We start from the raw sequence: 15,600 nt of genomic DNA, 5'->3' as shown, positions 1-15,600 counted from the left end.
ACTAATTACAAACCTGCTGATGGTCTAATTTCCCTAGTGCCCCCTGAATTCTCCATCACCGCCATAGCCTTGGCTGCTTGCTCCTTATTTGCAGAATAGCACATTTCTCCAGCAGAGACTGATTCTCTCCTGTACTCTCCTATCACAAATTTAACACTGCAGTGACCTGCCTTCCTTTGCTGGGAATGTCCTTAGCCCCCTAAACAACTTGCCCACACTTCTGGGGGATTTTACAGTGTGATATTTTAGACAAGGCTCACCCTCTCTGGTGTTGAGCTGTTTATCTAAGACTGAGAATTCTGATACTTGGTGCTGTGCTGAAATCAGAGGAGAATCCAAAATGCTGAACATTGATTTGCTATTAGGGGAGACAAAAACTGGAGCCTGGCTCTTTGATCCATGGTTCTCAGTGATCCTGAACTTTAATCTCCATGTCCTCTACTTATTTGTATCCTTCCTATCCTTACTTGGTTTCTACCTCCATAAACCCTTTCGTACTCACTGTGGCCTCAATGACACCATGAAATGCTTTACTACATGCCGGACACTATATTAAGCTCATTAATTTCACTTAAACCTCCCCCAAACCTTATGAGTTAGGGATTATTATTCCCATTTTACAGAGGAGGAAACTGAGGCTGCATGAGCCTAACCTGCTCACCTAAAAACTGCTAAATTGCAGACCCTAGAACTGAGCTCTGGTCTGTCTTTTGGTCTCTGCACATGCTGTTTCTGTTGCCCTGGCTGGTCTTTCCCCCACCAAGACAGCCGCTATCTGGCTGGAGTGGGCTCTCTGCTCAAGTGTCATGTTAATGGAGAGAAGTCTTCCCCTACGACCTTATAGAACTAGGGGCTACTGTCACACTCCATCCACTTACCAGCTTTCTTTTTCTTCAAAGCTCTATGCCATGTACAGATGCATTTGCCAATTCTGTCTGTCTCTCCACCACCTGAATGAAAACTCTATCAACCCAGAGGCTTTGCCTGTTTTATCCCCACTGTATCCTCCGCACATGGAATGGAGTCCATTATGGTAGTATGCTTTCAATAAAAGTGTGTAAAATGAATGAGTGAGTAAATAAAAACCTTGCCTTGTCAAGGGTGCATGCTTTTAACCGTTGCAGGATTGACTTGCATAGGAGTCATTGAATCCCTCATGTAACAGGTGCTGTTGTTCCTTTCTCCAATTTGATCAGATGCCAGGATTCCAGATTCCTGAGCCAGAGCCAAAATGCAGGTCCACCCTGGACATCTCCTGTGAGATGTGCTGACAGTCTTCTGAGAACCACTCCTCCAGCAGGATTCTGGCAGGTTTCCAGGTCAGCTAATGTCACTAAAGTCACAGCTATTGTTTCCTTATTTTCCTCCATGTCCCTCTAGTGGGATGAGAGAGAAGCAGCTGGGACCTGCTGAGATTCCTATATCCTGCAGATGAATTCTCCTCTACCCAGGATGGTACTCTCCCAGGTAAAACAACCGGGTGGGCATCCTGTCCTCATTTCCAGACCTCCTCTCTCTAATCCTCTTGCTAACCAGTCCCCTCCTGGGTGCCCAGGAACCCTGTCTGCTGCTCCTTGCCTACCAGGTAGGGTTCCTTACCCCTTCTTAACACCTGCCTGCTCTGTGTCTCAAAACCACTAAGATAATTCCACCAAGATTCTGCAAAGGAGAAGTTAGAGATACTGATTCTTGATGGTGGCTTAATATCTGTTGATGAATCCACTACACTATAAGGTCCAATTGGTCATAGACTATGTCTGTCTAGTTTGCCTGCCTCAGCACTTTTACATTCTGGATGATTGGTGCTTCCTGCATCCCGGGTGCTGAGTGCTCCCTATATCCTGGTTGCTCAGTGCTCCCTACATCCTGGGTGCTTGGTGCTCACTACATCCATGGTGCTCAATGAGTACTGTAACCTGGGTGCTCAGTGCTTCCTTTACCCTGGGTGCTCAGTGCTTCCTGCATCCTGGGTGCTCAGTGCTTCCTGCATCCTGGGTGCTCAGTGCTTCTTGCATGCTGGGTGCTTAGTGCTTCTAGCATCTTGGGTGTTCAATTCCTTCTACAACCTGGGAGCTCATTAAATATTGTAAGAGTGAATAAGGGAGCAAAAAACTAAATGCCATTAACATTTCCAAATTCCATGTACATTTTAACTGGGACCTTCAATTCCTTAAGTCAGTGAGTGATTAATGTGGCAATTTCAAGCTCAGTGGGGTATTCATGTCAGAGGTCCGTTCCATTATATACATAGTGACTCATACCACACTGGTGAGTCAGGGAGTGTGGGCCACTCTGGAGCTTAGAGAAAGGCTCTGTAGTTGTGGAATGACTCTGGAACCTTTTCTCAGAATGGAAATTTGTCGGTGGCCACCCTAAGGGGTGAGGTTTTTTCCACAAGATTCACTTCCACATGATTCAAAGAATATGGGGAAGACCTGGTGCAGGAGTCCTGCTTTGTGTGGTTATTTTGTCAACAAGCATCTCTATTCCCTGACTTATAAACGATGAGTTGGAGAAGCAGATGACAAGGAGACTGGAGAAGAAGCAGATGACAAGGAGATAAACTGATGGAGAAGAAAAGAAAGATGTCCATGGGGCATGTCCTAGTTCAGATGACCATGCATTTCCTATCTGGGTTCACATGTAGCTACAACACACCAGTGCAGGTGGTGCCCCTGAGGACGGCCGTGAATGCTCCCAGGCTTAGCAGACTGTCCTTGGTGGTGTTGCCAAGGAAAGTAAAGTGAGGATGCTGTGGAGGGAAGTTCATGCATGCACTCACTGTGAGAGGCTGGAGAAGATGTCCCCTCTGGTTCCTTCCAACCCGTGCCGTCTGTGATTCTGAATGGCAGCCAGAATGGTTGAAGCCCTAGTTAGACTTTATATTTGCATCAGGTCTTGCAGTTTTACCATTAGGGTATTGTACTGTTGATAAACTATGTGAATCTCATCTAAATCAAAAGATCCCTAACTGGTGGGGGCTGCAGTGAGAAGCCTTTTCCTTCAGTTAACAGGGTGCAGCTTTGTGCCTCTTCTGTAGGAGTGGAAGCTGGAACTAGACAGTCTGGCTTTGAGTCTGGGGCACTCAGGAACCAGGGTTCCTAATCAGGAAGTTGTTCTGAGTTGGTACAGAGGGAGCCGAGAGGCTGAACAGATTCCCACCCAGCTGTGTGCCCAGGCGGGCTCCCCCAGGGTCCCCACTCAGCCCCACTCAGAGGCTGCCTGCAAACTTTCCACTGGCTTCCTGTTCTGGGAGGTATTCTCCCTGATCCTGAGTGATCAGGGCAGGGAGAATTGATCTATTAGATTAAGCAGAAGGGGAAAAGAGAGAGAGAGCATGAGCGCTAGCGCGGGAGGCAGAAGAGCTGAGAGTTTCTGTGTAGCACTCCCCTCCCTTGGAGTATTAATTGCTACATTACCACTGCCGTGTAAGAAAGACAGTCTGCTAAGCCTGGGAGTGCTCCGGCTCCTCCCTCCCGGCTCTGTTCAGTCTCACTCCTCTCTTCCCGGGTTCCTGGTTCCCTCGGCGCCCTGGCAGTGCCATCTGGCATCCGGAGGTCCCTCTTGTGGTGAGGGCTTGAGCGGACAGCAGGAGAGGGTGGAGAGAGGGAGGGACGGAGGGAGGAAGCACACATCGTGCCCTGCAGCCTCTCTGGATGCAGAAGCTGGACTCACTGCAGAGGCAGCTGTGCTGTTCCCAGAGCCCGGCTTCTGGGGTTCATCCAGCTCACGGGGTTGGCCGAGGCTGGCTCCAAGTTCCAGGGACACTCGAGGTGGGTGCCATCCTTTCTGGGTGCCAACAGCAGAGCCCACCTCTCCTCTGCCACCATGAGCGGCTGCTCCAAAAGATGCAAGCTTGGGTTCGTGAAATTTGCCCAGACCATCTTTAAGCTCATCACTGGGACCCTCACCAAAGGTAGGGAGACTGGCCTTGACCCTTGATTTTCTGTCTGGATGTGGCCTGGCTGGTTGCATTGCCTCCGTGTGGCAAGTGTGACAGTTCCAGAGCACCCTGGTCTCCGAGGAGGCTGGGGGGAATCGGTGGCTGGGATTTGAGGTTGCTGGTTACCTGGGCCCTGGCTTTGAATAGGCAGGCATCACGCCAGGGAGCTCAGCCAGCTGTAATTGCCTGGAACTTTGGAAATGGGGTTGGTGGTGTGTGGCTGACTGGTTATGGGCGGGCAGAGAGACAGAACCTTTTCCAGAGCATTGGAAGCGGCTTAGCGTGACTGGAGTTTCAAGAAGTTATCCACAGAGTGTCGGATCTTGTTGATAAAAGAGAGCTTTGATGCGGTGGGCTGTGAGTAATTCTGCAGAGCAGAGACACTGGAGGGGGCCAGGAGGAGATGACTACGAGGCTGGCATCCACCATGCATGGTGAACGGGCAGGATTTGAATCACTTCTGCATTGATGTGCCAAGAGCTTTCTCTCCTGGGTTTCCAGGGTTCTGGGTTTCTGGGATTTGTTCATCATTCTGCTTTCTTTGATCCCTGTCCCTCTGCATCTCACACCCATGTCAATGTCTGTCTTCTCCGCTCCTCTAAGAACCTGGGGTGCAGGCAGTTTGAAGGAATAAATCTCTGGGCAACCCAGAAAGGGACTTCGAGGACCAGAAGGGACTGCATGTGCATTGTTTGGCCCCAGGATGGGGCAGACAGCTGTGTGCCCCCATTAGAGGGGTGACTAACTTCTCAGGGGCCATCCCTGCCTCTTGACCCCTGTTTTATACTCTGAGCAGGCACTCAGAGACTCTGGCAAACTTTCTGGAGGTAAAATTGAAAGGGTGAGCTGCAGTGTGATGTGGTTTCACTGGCTGAAAAAGAAAAGATCTTTAAATATTCATGCTCTCTTCCAGGAGGAAAGAGTCTTTCAGCGAGAAGCATAGGTAGGATGCTCAGGGAAGAAGTTCCCTTGATCAGGATTTAAAAAACAAGATGATGAAAGAAGATAAAGGCTGTGTACAGATTTCTCTAATGACAAGGCTAGCAACGTGATGGCTAAGCGGACCTGGCCTGGTGCAAACTGTATGGCGTGTATCGGGGTGGCGGGGGGAAGGGGAGGCTGGTGAGAATGTGCTCATCTTCTTTCTCAGATGCTTTTGATCTTTCTTTGCTTTCCCTGTTACGGTTTTGCAAGAGGGGCTGCCCCTCCGGAATACACAGGCTCAGTGGACTGAACGCCCAGTGTTGAAGGTCAGGCTGCCTTGCAGAACTTCTTGAAGCCGGAAGTGGGATGGATGGAGATGAAAGGTGCAGAGAGGCAGCAGTTATTGGTGGCTTTGCTTCTGGGACTAGGAGAGAGTGGAGTTCAGACATCGCTCAAGGGGCATCCATTCAATCTTCAGAGACAAACTGAGGGTTTTCTTCCTGCATCCCGATACCAAGATCTCAGGAAGTGATGGATGAGGGGCAGAATCCTGTCCTAGCTACTTCCCAGAAGTGCCGTGTGGCAGGGAGGGTTTCAGCTGAAAGAATTTTGCCCTGGATTTGGGAAACCTAGGTCCTAACTCTGGCTCTGGGCCAGGCCCAATCTCTGTGAGCCTTAGTTTCCTCATCTGTGAAGAGTACATTGCCTCCTACTCATTTACCCCCTAAGACCATTGCAAGGATCTCATGAAATTCAGACCTGGAATGCCTTTACTGAGTGTGATGCAGTAACCAGGTGTGATGGAGGGTCAGGGGCTAAGATGGGCATCACCCAGGACCATCCCCTCTGCAGAGCCCCAGCCAGAAGCTCTTTAGTTTAACTAACACCCAGACTGTGTTGTAGGAGGAGGGGGATGACAGGAGGACATTCTGCAGCAAGAGGGGTGAGTGTCAGGCTGTGAGACAGTAAGGGAGGGAGAGTGTGTGCCAAGGACTGGTGTGTGTGTGTGCATGAGTGTGTGTGTGTGTGTGTGTGTGTGTGTGTGTGTGTGATGGGGGTGGAGAGGGAGAGGAAGAGAGAGAAAGAGAGGGGTGGGGAGAAGACAGCTATTGGATTAAATGAGCATAAAGAAATTTTCTTCTGCATATTTGCCTACATTCATCTGCTCAATTTATTATGTAGCACCTATTCTGTGCTATACACACCTACAAATGCACCCTGGACACATGGATGGATAAGACATAAGCCCTCCATCCAGGAAATTGCCATCTGGGAGGGCCACAGACCTAAGGCATAGCCTTCACCTGGTGATGGGAGCTTAGACAGAGGGGAGTCTGGGGCCGAAGGAGCACAGAGAAGAGATGCTGAGAGCAGAGGATCCTCCAAGAAAGTTGCTGCTAAATGAGATGGGAAGGAGGGGCAAGACAGGGCAGCTGGAAGGGGTTTGATCCCTGGGACACAGAAAGGGGCTCCATGGGGACCAACACTGGGGACTGAGTGACCACCTGTCCTTCCTGGGCTCGAGCAGGTTTCTGGTCTTAACTCTCTTGGTGGCCTTTGCCTCAGCTCAGCAGAGAAGACCCGATGTTTACCCAGCCCTGGCTCTGTCTTGGGCATGAGCTGGGGAACTGGTGTTCTGACCAACACAGGGGGCTGCTAATTTTTTTTTTTTAAATAAATGACAATGGAAGCAGGACCAGGCCTGAAGCAAGGGAGGGGAGAAAGATCTTTGGAGTCTCCAGAAAAGACTTCCTAATTTATAGACCTGCCCAAGATTTAGATTTAGATTCGACCCTACCTAAACATTGCATCTGCTTAATGATTTCTGGTTTTAATTGTGATTTCACTTATTCATTATGCACTGCCCTGAGTCCTAGATTTGCAAAAATCCAATGCTCAGAAGGATTTTTCTTTGTTCCTAATGGGATTGAGGAAAATAAAGATTCTATTGGACCGGGTACCTCCTGCTGGTTCTGTTTCTTAGCAGTCTTGGGAATACTGAGGAATAAGGAGGCCCCAAGTTCACTTCTCCGTGTCCTGCCTGGCCCTGGACTGTGGCCATCTTCCCCCAGAGGCCACAATCCCCTTTCCCATTGGTCACAGACTCCAGGTGGCCTGATTTCTCCTTGGTGCCCTGCTGCAGAAATGAGCTGCTCAGTTATCTTCATCATGTCATGGACCTCGAGCTTTTCCTTCATAAATGAACTGCTCAGTTATCTTCATAATATCATGGACCTCAAGCTTTTCCTTCATAACCTTGATCACTATGTGTGACCCTATGATCCTTTCAGAATTGCTGGCTAATGGCCATCTGATTCACTGCCTTTAAGATCTGGGAAGGTGGGGACCACATTCATTCTTGCCACTGCTGCTAGCATGGTACCCAGTGCACAGGAGGTGCTTTACAGATGCCATTAAATGAGTGAAACAGCCCAGCATTGGCACAACTACCAGCCAGCAGCCCTGAGCTGGTGTTTGAAGTTGGAGCTTTCTAGGAAGCACCAGTTACAGAGTTTTTCCATCAGGGCCCTCTGAACTCTACTCAGCTGCAGGGGCTGAGTTTGTGGCCACAGGGTGAGCCTCCAGTCAGTTAAAGCATTCAGGACTGTCGTGAGCTTTCTTAGCCTCTACAGAAGGGCGTTTAAATTGTCCTCAAGGGGGGCGGTTGGGTTGGAGTTGAGCAGGATTTTGGCAACCCCTCACCTGCAAATCAAATCTACTTTGATTTGTTTTACATGCTGGATTTCTCCAAAATTTAGAGTTCCTCTTGCTTTAAAATATAATGCAAACCACTAATGCACCAGGAAATGCAGTTGTTTGTTGGATAGGCATCCCAGGGTTCCTCCATACACTGGCTGGGAAACCTGGTGCTGGGTCCCTCCCCAATCTGCTTTCAGTTTCCATAAAATGGAAGGAGGGAAAATAATACCCTCTTTATTGGATTAACCAAGATCATGCCTCTCAATCTCCCTGCATAATAATAAGTACTTGGTAAACATTAGTCTGCTGGCTGCCATGGGCTGATAATCTCCGGCTTCTGTGAGCGCCCCAGGGTAGGGACTCCCCTTCATTCTCTGTTTCTTCAGCACCCAGTCCAGAGAGCCTCTGAGCTCCGACTCTCCATTGCTAAGTTCCTGGATGACTTTAGATGGTTCATTCCTTTCCTCTCTGCATGCCTGGCTTTCCTAGGGCCCCACCCAGCACTGAGACTCTGCATTTGCAGCATTTCCCTCACCTGATTCTCTTATTAGGAGGAAGAGCCAAGTCTGCGCCTACTGTTTGCATTAGGAGAAGCCCAGCCCCTAGTCAGATACATGGTTAAGCCAGGGGTCTGGGGACCCAGCCTCTTCCCAGTCCTGTGCAGTCAGTCCCCAGACCGCAGCACAGATGCCCCAGGGCTGCTGGCTGGAGTCGGAAGTTGTGCTGCCCCACCTCCTTCTGCACACTGGGAACAAATCTGTTACCCCAGGCACAGGCGAGGAAGCCAAAGCCAGCAAGGGTGGGATCCAATCCAAGAGAAACTAGCATCCTCTGGCCACCCACAGCTTGATGACCACCCAGCTCCCTAGATGGTAAAGTGTGTGTTTGGGGGTGGGGGGCTGACCTCGTAAGATTTATCCCAAGGACTATGTCCTAAAGCCCCAACTCCCTCTCCCACCTCGGAACAGGTTGTTCCTCTCCATGCGAGGAGACCAGCTTCAGACCATCCAAGGACACTCTGTTCCTCTGGCCTCCTCCCAGTGCTGTCCAAGATCTAAAAAAACTGACCTTGGACCTTGGCTCTGCATTCAGGCAAGACGGGCTTGAGTCCCAACTCTGCCACATTCCAGCTGTGTGAGCTTCGGTGAGTCGTGCAACCACCCAGCACAAGTTTTAACTGAGATAATAATCATATCAATCGCATGAGGTTGTTCTTGAATTTAATGAGGGTAAGGCAAGTAAAGAGCCCACACTTAGTAAGCAGGTGCCTCCCATCACCCTTGCTCCATCCCAGTCCCAGCCTGGAAGTAGGTATTGCAATCACTGTTTTAATAGATAAGGAAACTGGTCCAGGTCACCCCACTGGAGAATGGCACAGCAGGGATTAGAACCTCAGTGTGGCTGGTGCCAAGAGCAGACACTTCCTCTCTACTCCCCAGGGCTGCAGCAGCCCAGTGCTCTCATCTGCATTGCTCCCCACTTGGCCACCATAAAGGAGTCCCCCAACTTTTCACTGGCTTTTGGTGGGTTTGTCAAGAATTGCTGTACCAGTGGGGTCTCTTCATGGCAGTTATCAGTTGCACATCAGGTCTCCTGGCCTGCATTAGGGAGGATGCTTTTATGGGGAAAGGGAACCATCTCAACAGGCCAAGGTCGTCAAGATTATGTGCTCTCCAGCATCCCCGTCACCTCTCGGGGAAGTACGACTGTGTCAGGGCATCTGCTGGACATTGAGTGGGCTCTGTTCCTGGGAGGACCTTCCCATACACTCTCCTTCCTTACAGGGCAAGTGTGAGGAGTGGTCTTGTCAGTGGGGTTATTAACCTTATTTGGGACAGGGCACCAGGCAGCCTGGTATTGGGGCATCATCTGTGCATTAGCTTCCATAACTAAGTACCACTTACTAAGGTGCTTGAAAGAACGGAAAGTTACCTTTCGTAGCTCTGGAGGTTAGAAGTCTGAAATCAAGGTGTCAGCATGGTTGTGCATCCTCCAAAGCCTCTAGGAGAGAATCCTCCAGCTTCTAGTGGCCCTAGGCATTCCTTGGCTTGTGGCTGCATCACTCTTCCTCTCTCTTCACATGCCATCTTCCCTCTGCATCTCTGTCTTTGTGTCCAAATCTCTTCTTATAAGGACACCAGTCAAATTGGATTTAGGGCCCACCATATTCTAATATCACCTCATCTTAATAAATTGCATCTGCAATGACCCTGCTCCCACATAAATGTCACGCTCTGCATTTCTGGGTGGACAATAACTTTTGGAGGACAGTATTCAACCCAGTACAAGCTGTTTACTAGAATTATCTGGGAAAGAATTACAGTTTGCTAATGCCGTTATGCAAAATACCAGAAATGGATTGGCTTTTCTAAGGGGATTTATTTGGTTACAAATTTAAAGTTCTGAGTCCATAAAATTGTCCAAACTAAGGCATCAACAAGAGGATACCTTCACTGAAGGAAGGCCCATGGTGTCCCGAACACCTCTGTCAGCTGAAAATGCACAAGGCTGGTGTCTGCTGGTCTTTTGCTCCCAGGTTGTGTTTCAAAATGGCTTCTCCAAATGTCTCTGGGCTTCTGTCTCTCTTAGCTTTTCAGGCTCTGTGCAATCTTGCTTTTCCTCTCAGGGTGTTTCTCTCTAAGTATTTGGGCATCTTCTTTTAGCTTCTCCAGGGCAAACTCTGGGCTTCATCTCTTAGCTTAGCATCTCCAAACATCCTTCTGTCTGCATCTCCTAGCATCTCTAAGCATCTGTGTCAGCTTCCAAGCATGTAACGTCTGTGGGTCCTGGCTTAGCATTCCCAGGGCATTTTTGTCTCTGCTCTGTGTATGAGCTCCCTTTAAAGGACTCCAGTAAACTAACCAAGACCTGTCCTGAATGGGTGGTGTCAAATCTCAATCAAGAGGTCACATCCTAATCAAAAAGATTAATAAGTCTGCCTGCTGAAGATTGCATTAAAGAATATGTCTTTGGGGAGACGCAATATATCCAAACCAGCACAGAAGCAATGGCGGTGTGTCCCCTGCCTCCTGCTGGGAAGAGAGAGGTCCCCCCACCCCAGGTCCCAGCTAGCTCATTGTCCTGGCAGCACAGGCCAGGCACCAACGTCATTTTAGGATAACCCCACTTCCTGTATCCTGTGAACCTGAAGGCCTGTGCCTTGTCATTGGCAGGAAGTTCAATCACCCAGGGGTTCTTGGTCTGTAACTGCCTTCCCCAATCTGACCCAGAGCCTGCCAAGGTAGGGAAGGCACTTGCCTTGGCTCTCCCAGTGCCCAGTGACCTGACCACACAGTCAGCCTCCTCCTGGCTATCAGCGTCCCTTCTGTACCAGGCCCATCATTCCATGGCCCATTGCTGCCAGCCAGGTGCTCTCTAGGGCCCCAGAGCCCCATACAGAAGACAGAGAGAAAGGGGGACCTCCTGTCACCTGCCAGGGCTGCCCCCCCTCCCTGGGGCCTCCTGGCCTCGCTTCCAGACAACCCCCAAACTGTGCAGGAATAATTTGTTCAGGGCTGCTTATCCCGGCCCCGCTGCACAGACATCCTATTAAGTTCAGAACCACAGGGGAGCAGCTAGTTTGTCTGCAGTTCAAAGTAGCTGGAAATGGGCCCCTCTGGCAGGCAGGAGGGGACCAGGGATGGTGACTGCGAGGCACGGGATAAAGGGGATCAGGGCAAGTCTTAATCAGTTTTGCCTTCCGAGGCTGGGGGTGTCCCTTGCCAAGCCAGGATGACCCTCATCTTCCCCACCCTCTCAGAGTTTTCCCATACCATGGCCCAGAATCTTCCCTGCACCACCTCTCTCACCAGACCCCAAGTTCCAAGTCTGACAGCTGTGGCATCTCTGTCTCAGTTTCCCAGGCTGCCATAACAAGTCACCACAAACTGGGAGGCTTAAAACAACAGAGATTTATTGTCTCACAGTTCCGGGGGCTAGAAACCCAAAATCAAGGCGTCCGCAGGGCTGTGAACACTCCAAAGCCTCCTGGAGAGAATACTTCCTGGCCTCTTCCAGCTTCTGGTGACCCCAGGCTTGCCTTGGTTTGTGGCTGCATTGCTTGAATGTCAGCCTCCATCTCCATATGGCCATCTCCTCTGTGTGCCTGTGTCTTCCCCTCTTTTGCACTTATGAGGATACTTGTCATTGGATTCAGGGCCCATCTGGATAATCACCCAGGGCAATTGCATCCAGAGATTACATCTGCAAAGACTCTTTTTCCAAATAAGGACATGGAGATATCTTTTGGGGGAAGACCATTTAATCCACTACAGTTCCCAAGAGTGAAGGTGGTAGTTTGAAGTAGCCAAGGAAAGAAGCAAGATGCAAGGAAATAAGGAGCACAGCTCTGGAGCCAGACAGACTTGGGTTCAAGTCCTGCCACTTCCTATCAGGTGGCTTCCAACAAGCCACTGTGCATCCTGAGGCTCAGTGTCCTCCCTTGTATAATGAGGCTAAAAATAATCTCCCCCCACCCAGGGTTGTTGGGAGACTAAATGAGATGGTGCATGAGAAGTGCATAGTCTCTGGAATACAACAGCTGTTCAGTAAAAGTCAAGTTTTCTCCTACCCCCTTTTTCTTCTCATGTAATTAGTTTGCCAGAGCGTCTAGGACAAATACCACCCCCAATCTACACTCCAAATTCATTACACACAGGTCACCTTTTACAGTCAAGCAACAGAAAAATATGGGAGAACTGGCCTGACAGCCAAGATTGCAAGGAGAGAAGAAAAAAAAAAAAAAAGGCACCCAGCAAGCAGTTCACACTGTAATTCCAGCTTGCCCAATTTTCATTTCTTGCTGGAATGAGGTTAGGTGGAAGTTGAGGCAGAGAATCAGGCAGGAGTGAAAACAAAAAGAGAGCTGTGATTCCGGAGCTTGTATCTGAGGGCTGGGGTTAGCTTACCCCAATTTTCTTTCTGTAATCTTTCGATTAAACTTGGGGCCAGTTTGGGTGACAGTTTTTCAAACAGTCTGTGCTTGGCAGGCAGAGCCAAGTCCAGATTTGCTGCTTGGTATCTGCAAACATCAGCTTGGAACTGGCTGCCATTCGGCGTTTAGGATGTTTCCAAGCCACAAGGCATCTTGGATTGGAGAAAGGTTCGCTACAGCCTTCTGCTGATTAACTCAGCAAGCGCCTCAGCAGCCTAGAAACAGCAGCCTCGTGTTCCTAAATCAGCAATAACCACCAGAGAAGTAATAATTGCTGCCATTCATTGAGTGTAGTCTGTTAGCGGGAAGAGGGTTGGAGGTGGGGGTGGGGGCAGGGTTGGGAGTGGGGGGTGGTGGTTCAAGCATCTCTATATTAATCCAGCCCTAGCTCTGTGATTTCCTACTTTCCCCACATTCCAGCCCCAGGCTTGGCGAGGTTGAATAACTTGCCCAGGGTCACAAAGCCTGGACCCCCAAGGTACCAAAAGGACCTTCTCCTGGTCAGACCCTTCAGCACTATCACCCCAGAGTCAATTCTTTTTTTTTCATTTGATTATATATATATATATATATATATATATATATATATATATAGAACACATATAATATTATATGTTATATATTTATATTATATATTTATATTATAAAAAGTTAATCATTTTAATTAAAAAGTTATAATTTAATGATCATTCTTTCTTTCAAACATTCATTCATTCTGTTTTCAATTTTTTTCATTTTTTAAAATTAGAGCAGTTGTAGGTTTACAGAAAAAATTATGCAGAAAGTACAGAGTTCCCGTCTACTCCCCCTCACATACAGTTTTCCTTATTTTTAAATATTTTGCAAGTTTACAACTAATGATGCAATATTATTATAATTACACTGTTAATTGTAGTCCATAGTTTACATTGAGTTCACTCTATGTATTATATAGTTCTATGGGTTTTAAAATTTGTATCTTGGTGACATATATATAACCTAAAATTTCCCATTTTACCCACTTCAAGTATACAATAAGTGGTGGTAGTTACATTCAAGAATGTCAAGCTACCATCACCACCATCCATTACCAAAGCTTTTCCATCTCCCCAAACAGGAATTCTGTACCCATGAAGCATTAACTCTCTTTTCCCTACCCCACTCTGGGCCTCTGTGTTCTACTTTCTAACTCTATGATTTTGCATTTTCTAATTATTTCATATCAGTGAGATCATATAGTATGTGACCTTTTGTATCTGGCTTATTTCACTCAGTGTGATGTCTTCAAGGTTCATCCAGGTTACTGTATGGTCAGCACTTCATTCCTTCTCTGGTTGAATGATATTCCACTGTCTGGATGTACCCACAGCTTGTTTATCCATTCATCTGTTGATGGATCATTGTCAATTCTTTGCATAACATTCATTCCCGTTATTTTTAAAATACAAAATGGATCGCAAAAGCCTCCTGCTCAAAGCCCTGCCTCCAATGTCTCTTGACATCATCAGAGTCAAATGCAGACTCAGCGAGGCCACAGGCTTTGCATTATCATACTTTGCACATCTTTCTCCTCCTCTTGTCTCACTCTCCCCGGGTGGTGCCCCCCAGACAGCAGCCCATGTCACTCTTGCTGGAACGCTGAGCTCCTTCAGCCTCAGGGTCCTCATGCTTGCTGTTCCCTTGGTTGGGACACTTTCCCCAGATCTCCCCTGGCTCTTCCCTTTGCTTCATTCCTTTTGCCTCCTGTCTGCAGAAGCTTCCTCATCTCTTTCCACACACACCAGCGCTTTCTATCCCCTGATGCTTTTGATATAGCACTTAAAGCACCCTGCAATTACGTTATATTATTTATCCACTTGTTTGTGTCCGGCTGGTTCACGAAAAGTCCAGCTCTGTGAGGGCATTCCCAGCACCCAGCACACAGTAGGTCCTCAGGGGAAGCTGGGAGGCTCTCCAGGCAGGCGAGAAGCCTGAGGCCCAGGAGAAGGACACCCAGCAAGCTGGAGGCAAAGCTGGTTCCTGAATCTGGGTCTCCTAATTCTCAGGCCATTCCTTCCAAGCTCTATCCTGCAGGATGTTTCAAGGCCCCCGATTCTCATCCAGCCTCCCCTTGTCTGTCTGTCCATCCATACTTAGTTCACAGGCCTTGCCAGACTGTTTTGTCCCTTGGCAAGGCCCCTGGATATTCCTGCATCCCGGACGTGAGGATTTCAGCTGGTTGTCTTGCTGGTCTGCCTTCCTTCTGAGAATTCCCCCTCCAGTTACTGCAGCTGGTGGGCTACGTGGTGAATCTTTCATTTATTCTTACCATGGAAATATAGGAAAGAGCTGCCTTTCCAGTCTGCTCTTTGCCACTTTCCACAGAGAGGCTCATCTGTGAGGGTGTGATGTGGCCAGTCACCAGCTGAGAACTCTGGGGCCTCCAAATATAGCTGGTACCCCCATGACCGTGTCCCCTTGCAGATCCAGGACCTTCTGGGAAATGAGTTTTGGGGTTCAGCAGACTCCAAATCCAAACATGATCCTAGTAAGCTCTGTGACCTTAGGAAGCTGACTCACACCTTTGAGCCTTGGTTTCCCATCTATAAAATGAGCATACTAATTCCATCTCACAGGTTTATTGAAGCAATGCACATAAGGTGTTTTCTGCAGTGCTTATGTCCTAGTAAGTGCCTAACAAATGATAGGGGGTGTTTGCTTTTTTTATGGCTGTTTTTAAGGACTGTTTCATTTGGCTAAAACTGATGAAATGCAATATACTGGAAATAGGTTGGCTTTTACAATGGGGATTTACAAACTTACAAGTTTACAAATCTGAGGCCATGAAAAATGTCCAAATTAAGACATCAACAGGATGACACCTTCTCCCCAAACTCAGTCCCTCTGTCACATGGCAGGCACATGGCTATGTCTGCCAGTCTCTCCCTTCTCTCCCGGGTTTCGTTGCTTCCAGCTTCTCACTTCGGTGGCTTCCTCTCTCAGCTTCTCTGGGGCTTTTTTCTGTGTGCTTCTCTGAGTTTCATCTCTTAGCTTCTCTGGGCTCTTTTCTGTGTCTTCTCTCTTGCTTTTATCCTCTTATAAAGGACTCCAGGAAGAGGATTTAAGACCCACGCCTCAACTG

Source organism: Choloepus didactylus, chromosome 11 (genome assembly GCF_015220235.1).
Source record: "Choloepus didactylus isolate mChoDid1 chromosome 11, mChoDid1.pri, whole genome shotgun sequence".
NCBI classification, from domain to species: domain Eukaryota; kingdom Metazoa; phylum Chordata; class Mammalia; order Pilosa; family Megalonychidae; genus Choloepus; species Choloepus didactylus.
The sequence above is the reverse complement of the archived record's forward strand: the minus strand, read 5'-3'. Positions refer to the sequence as shown.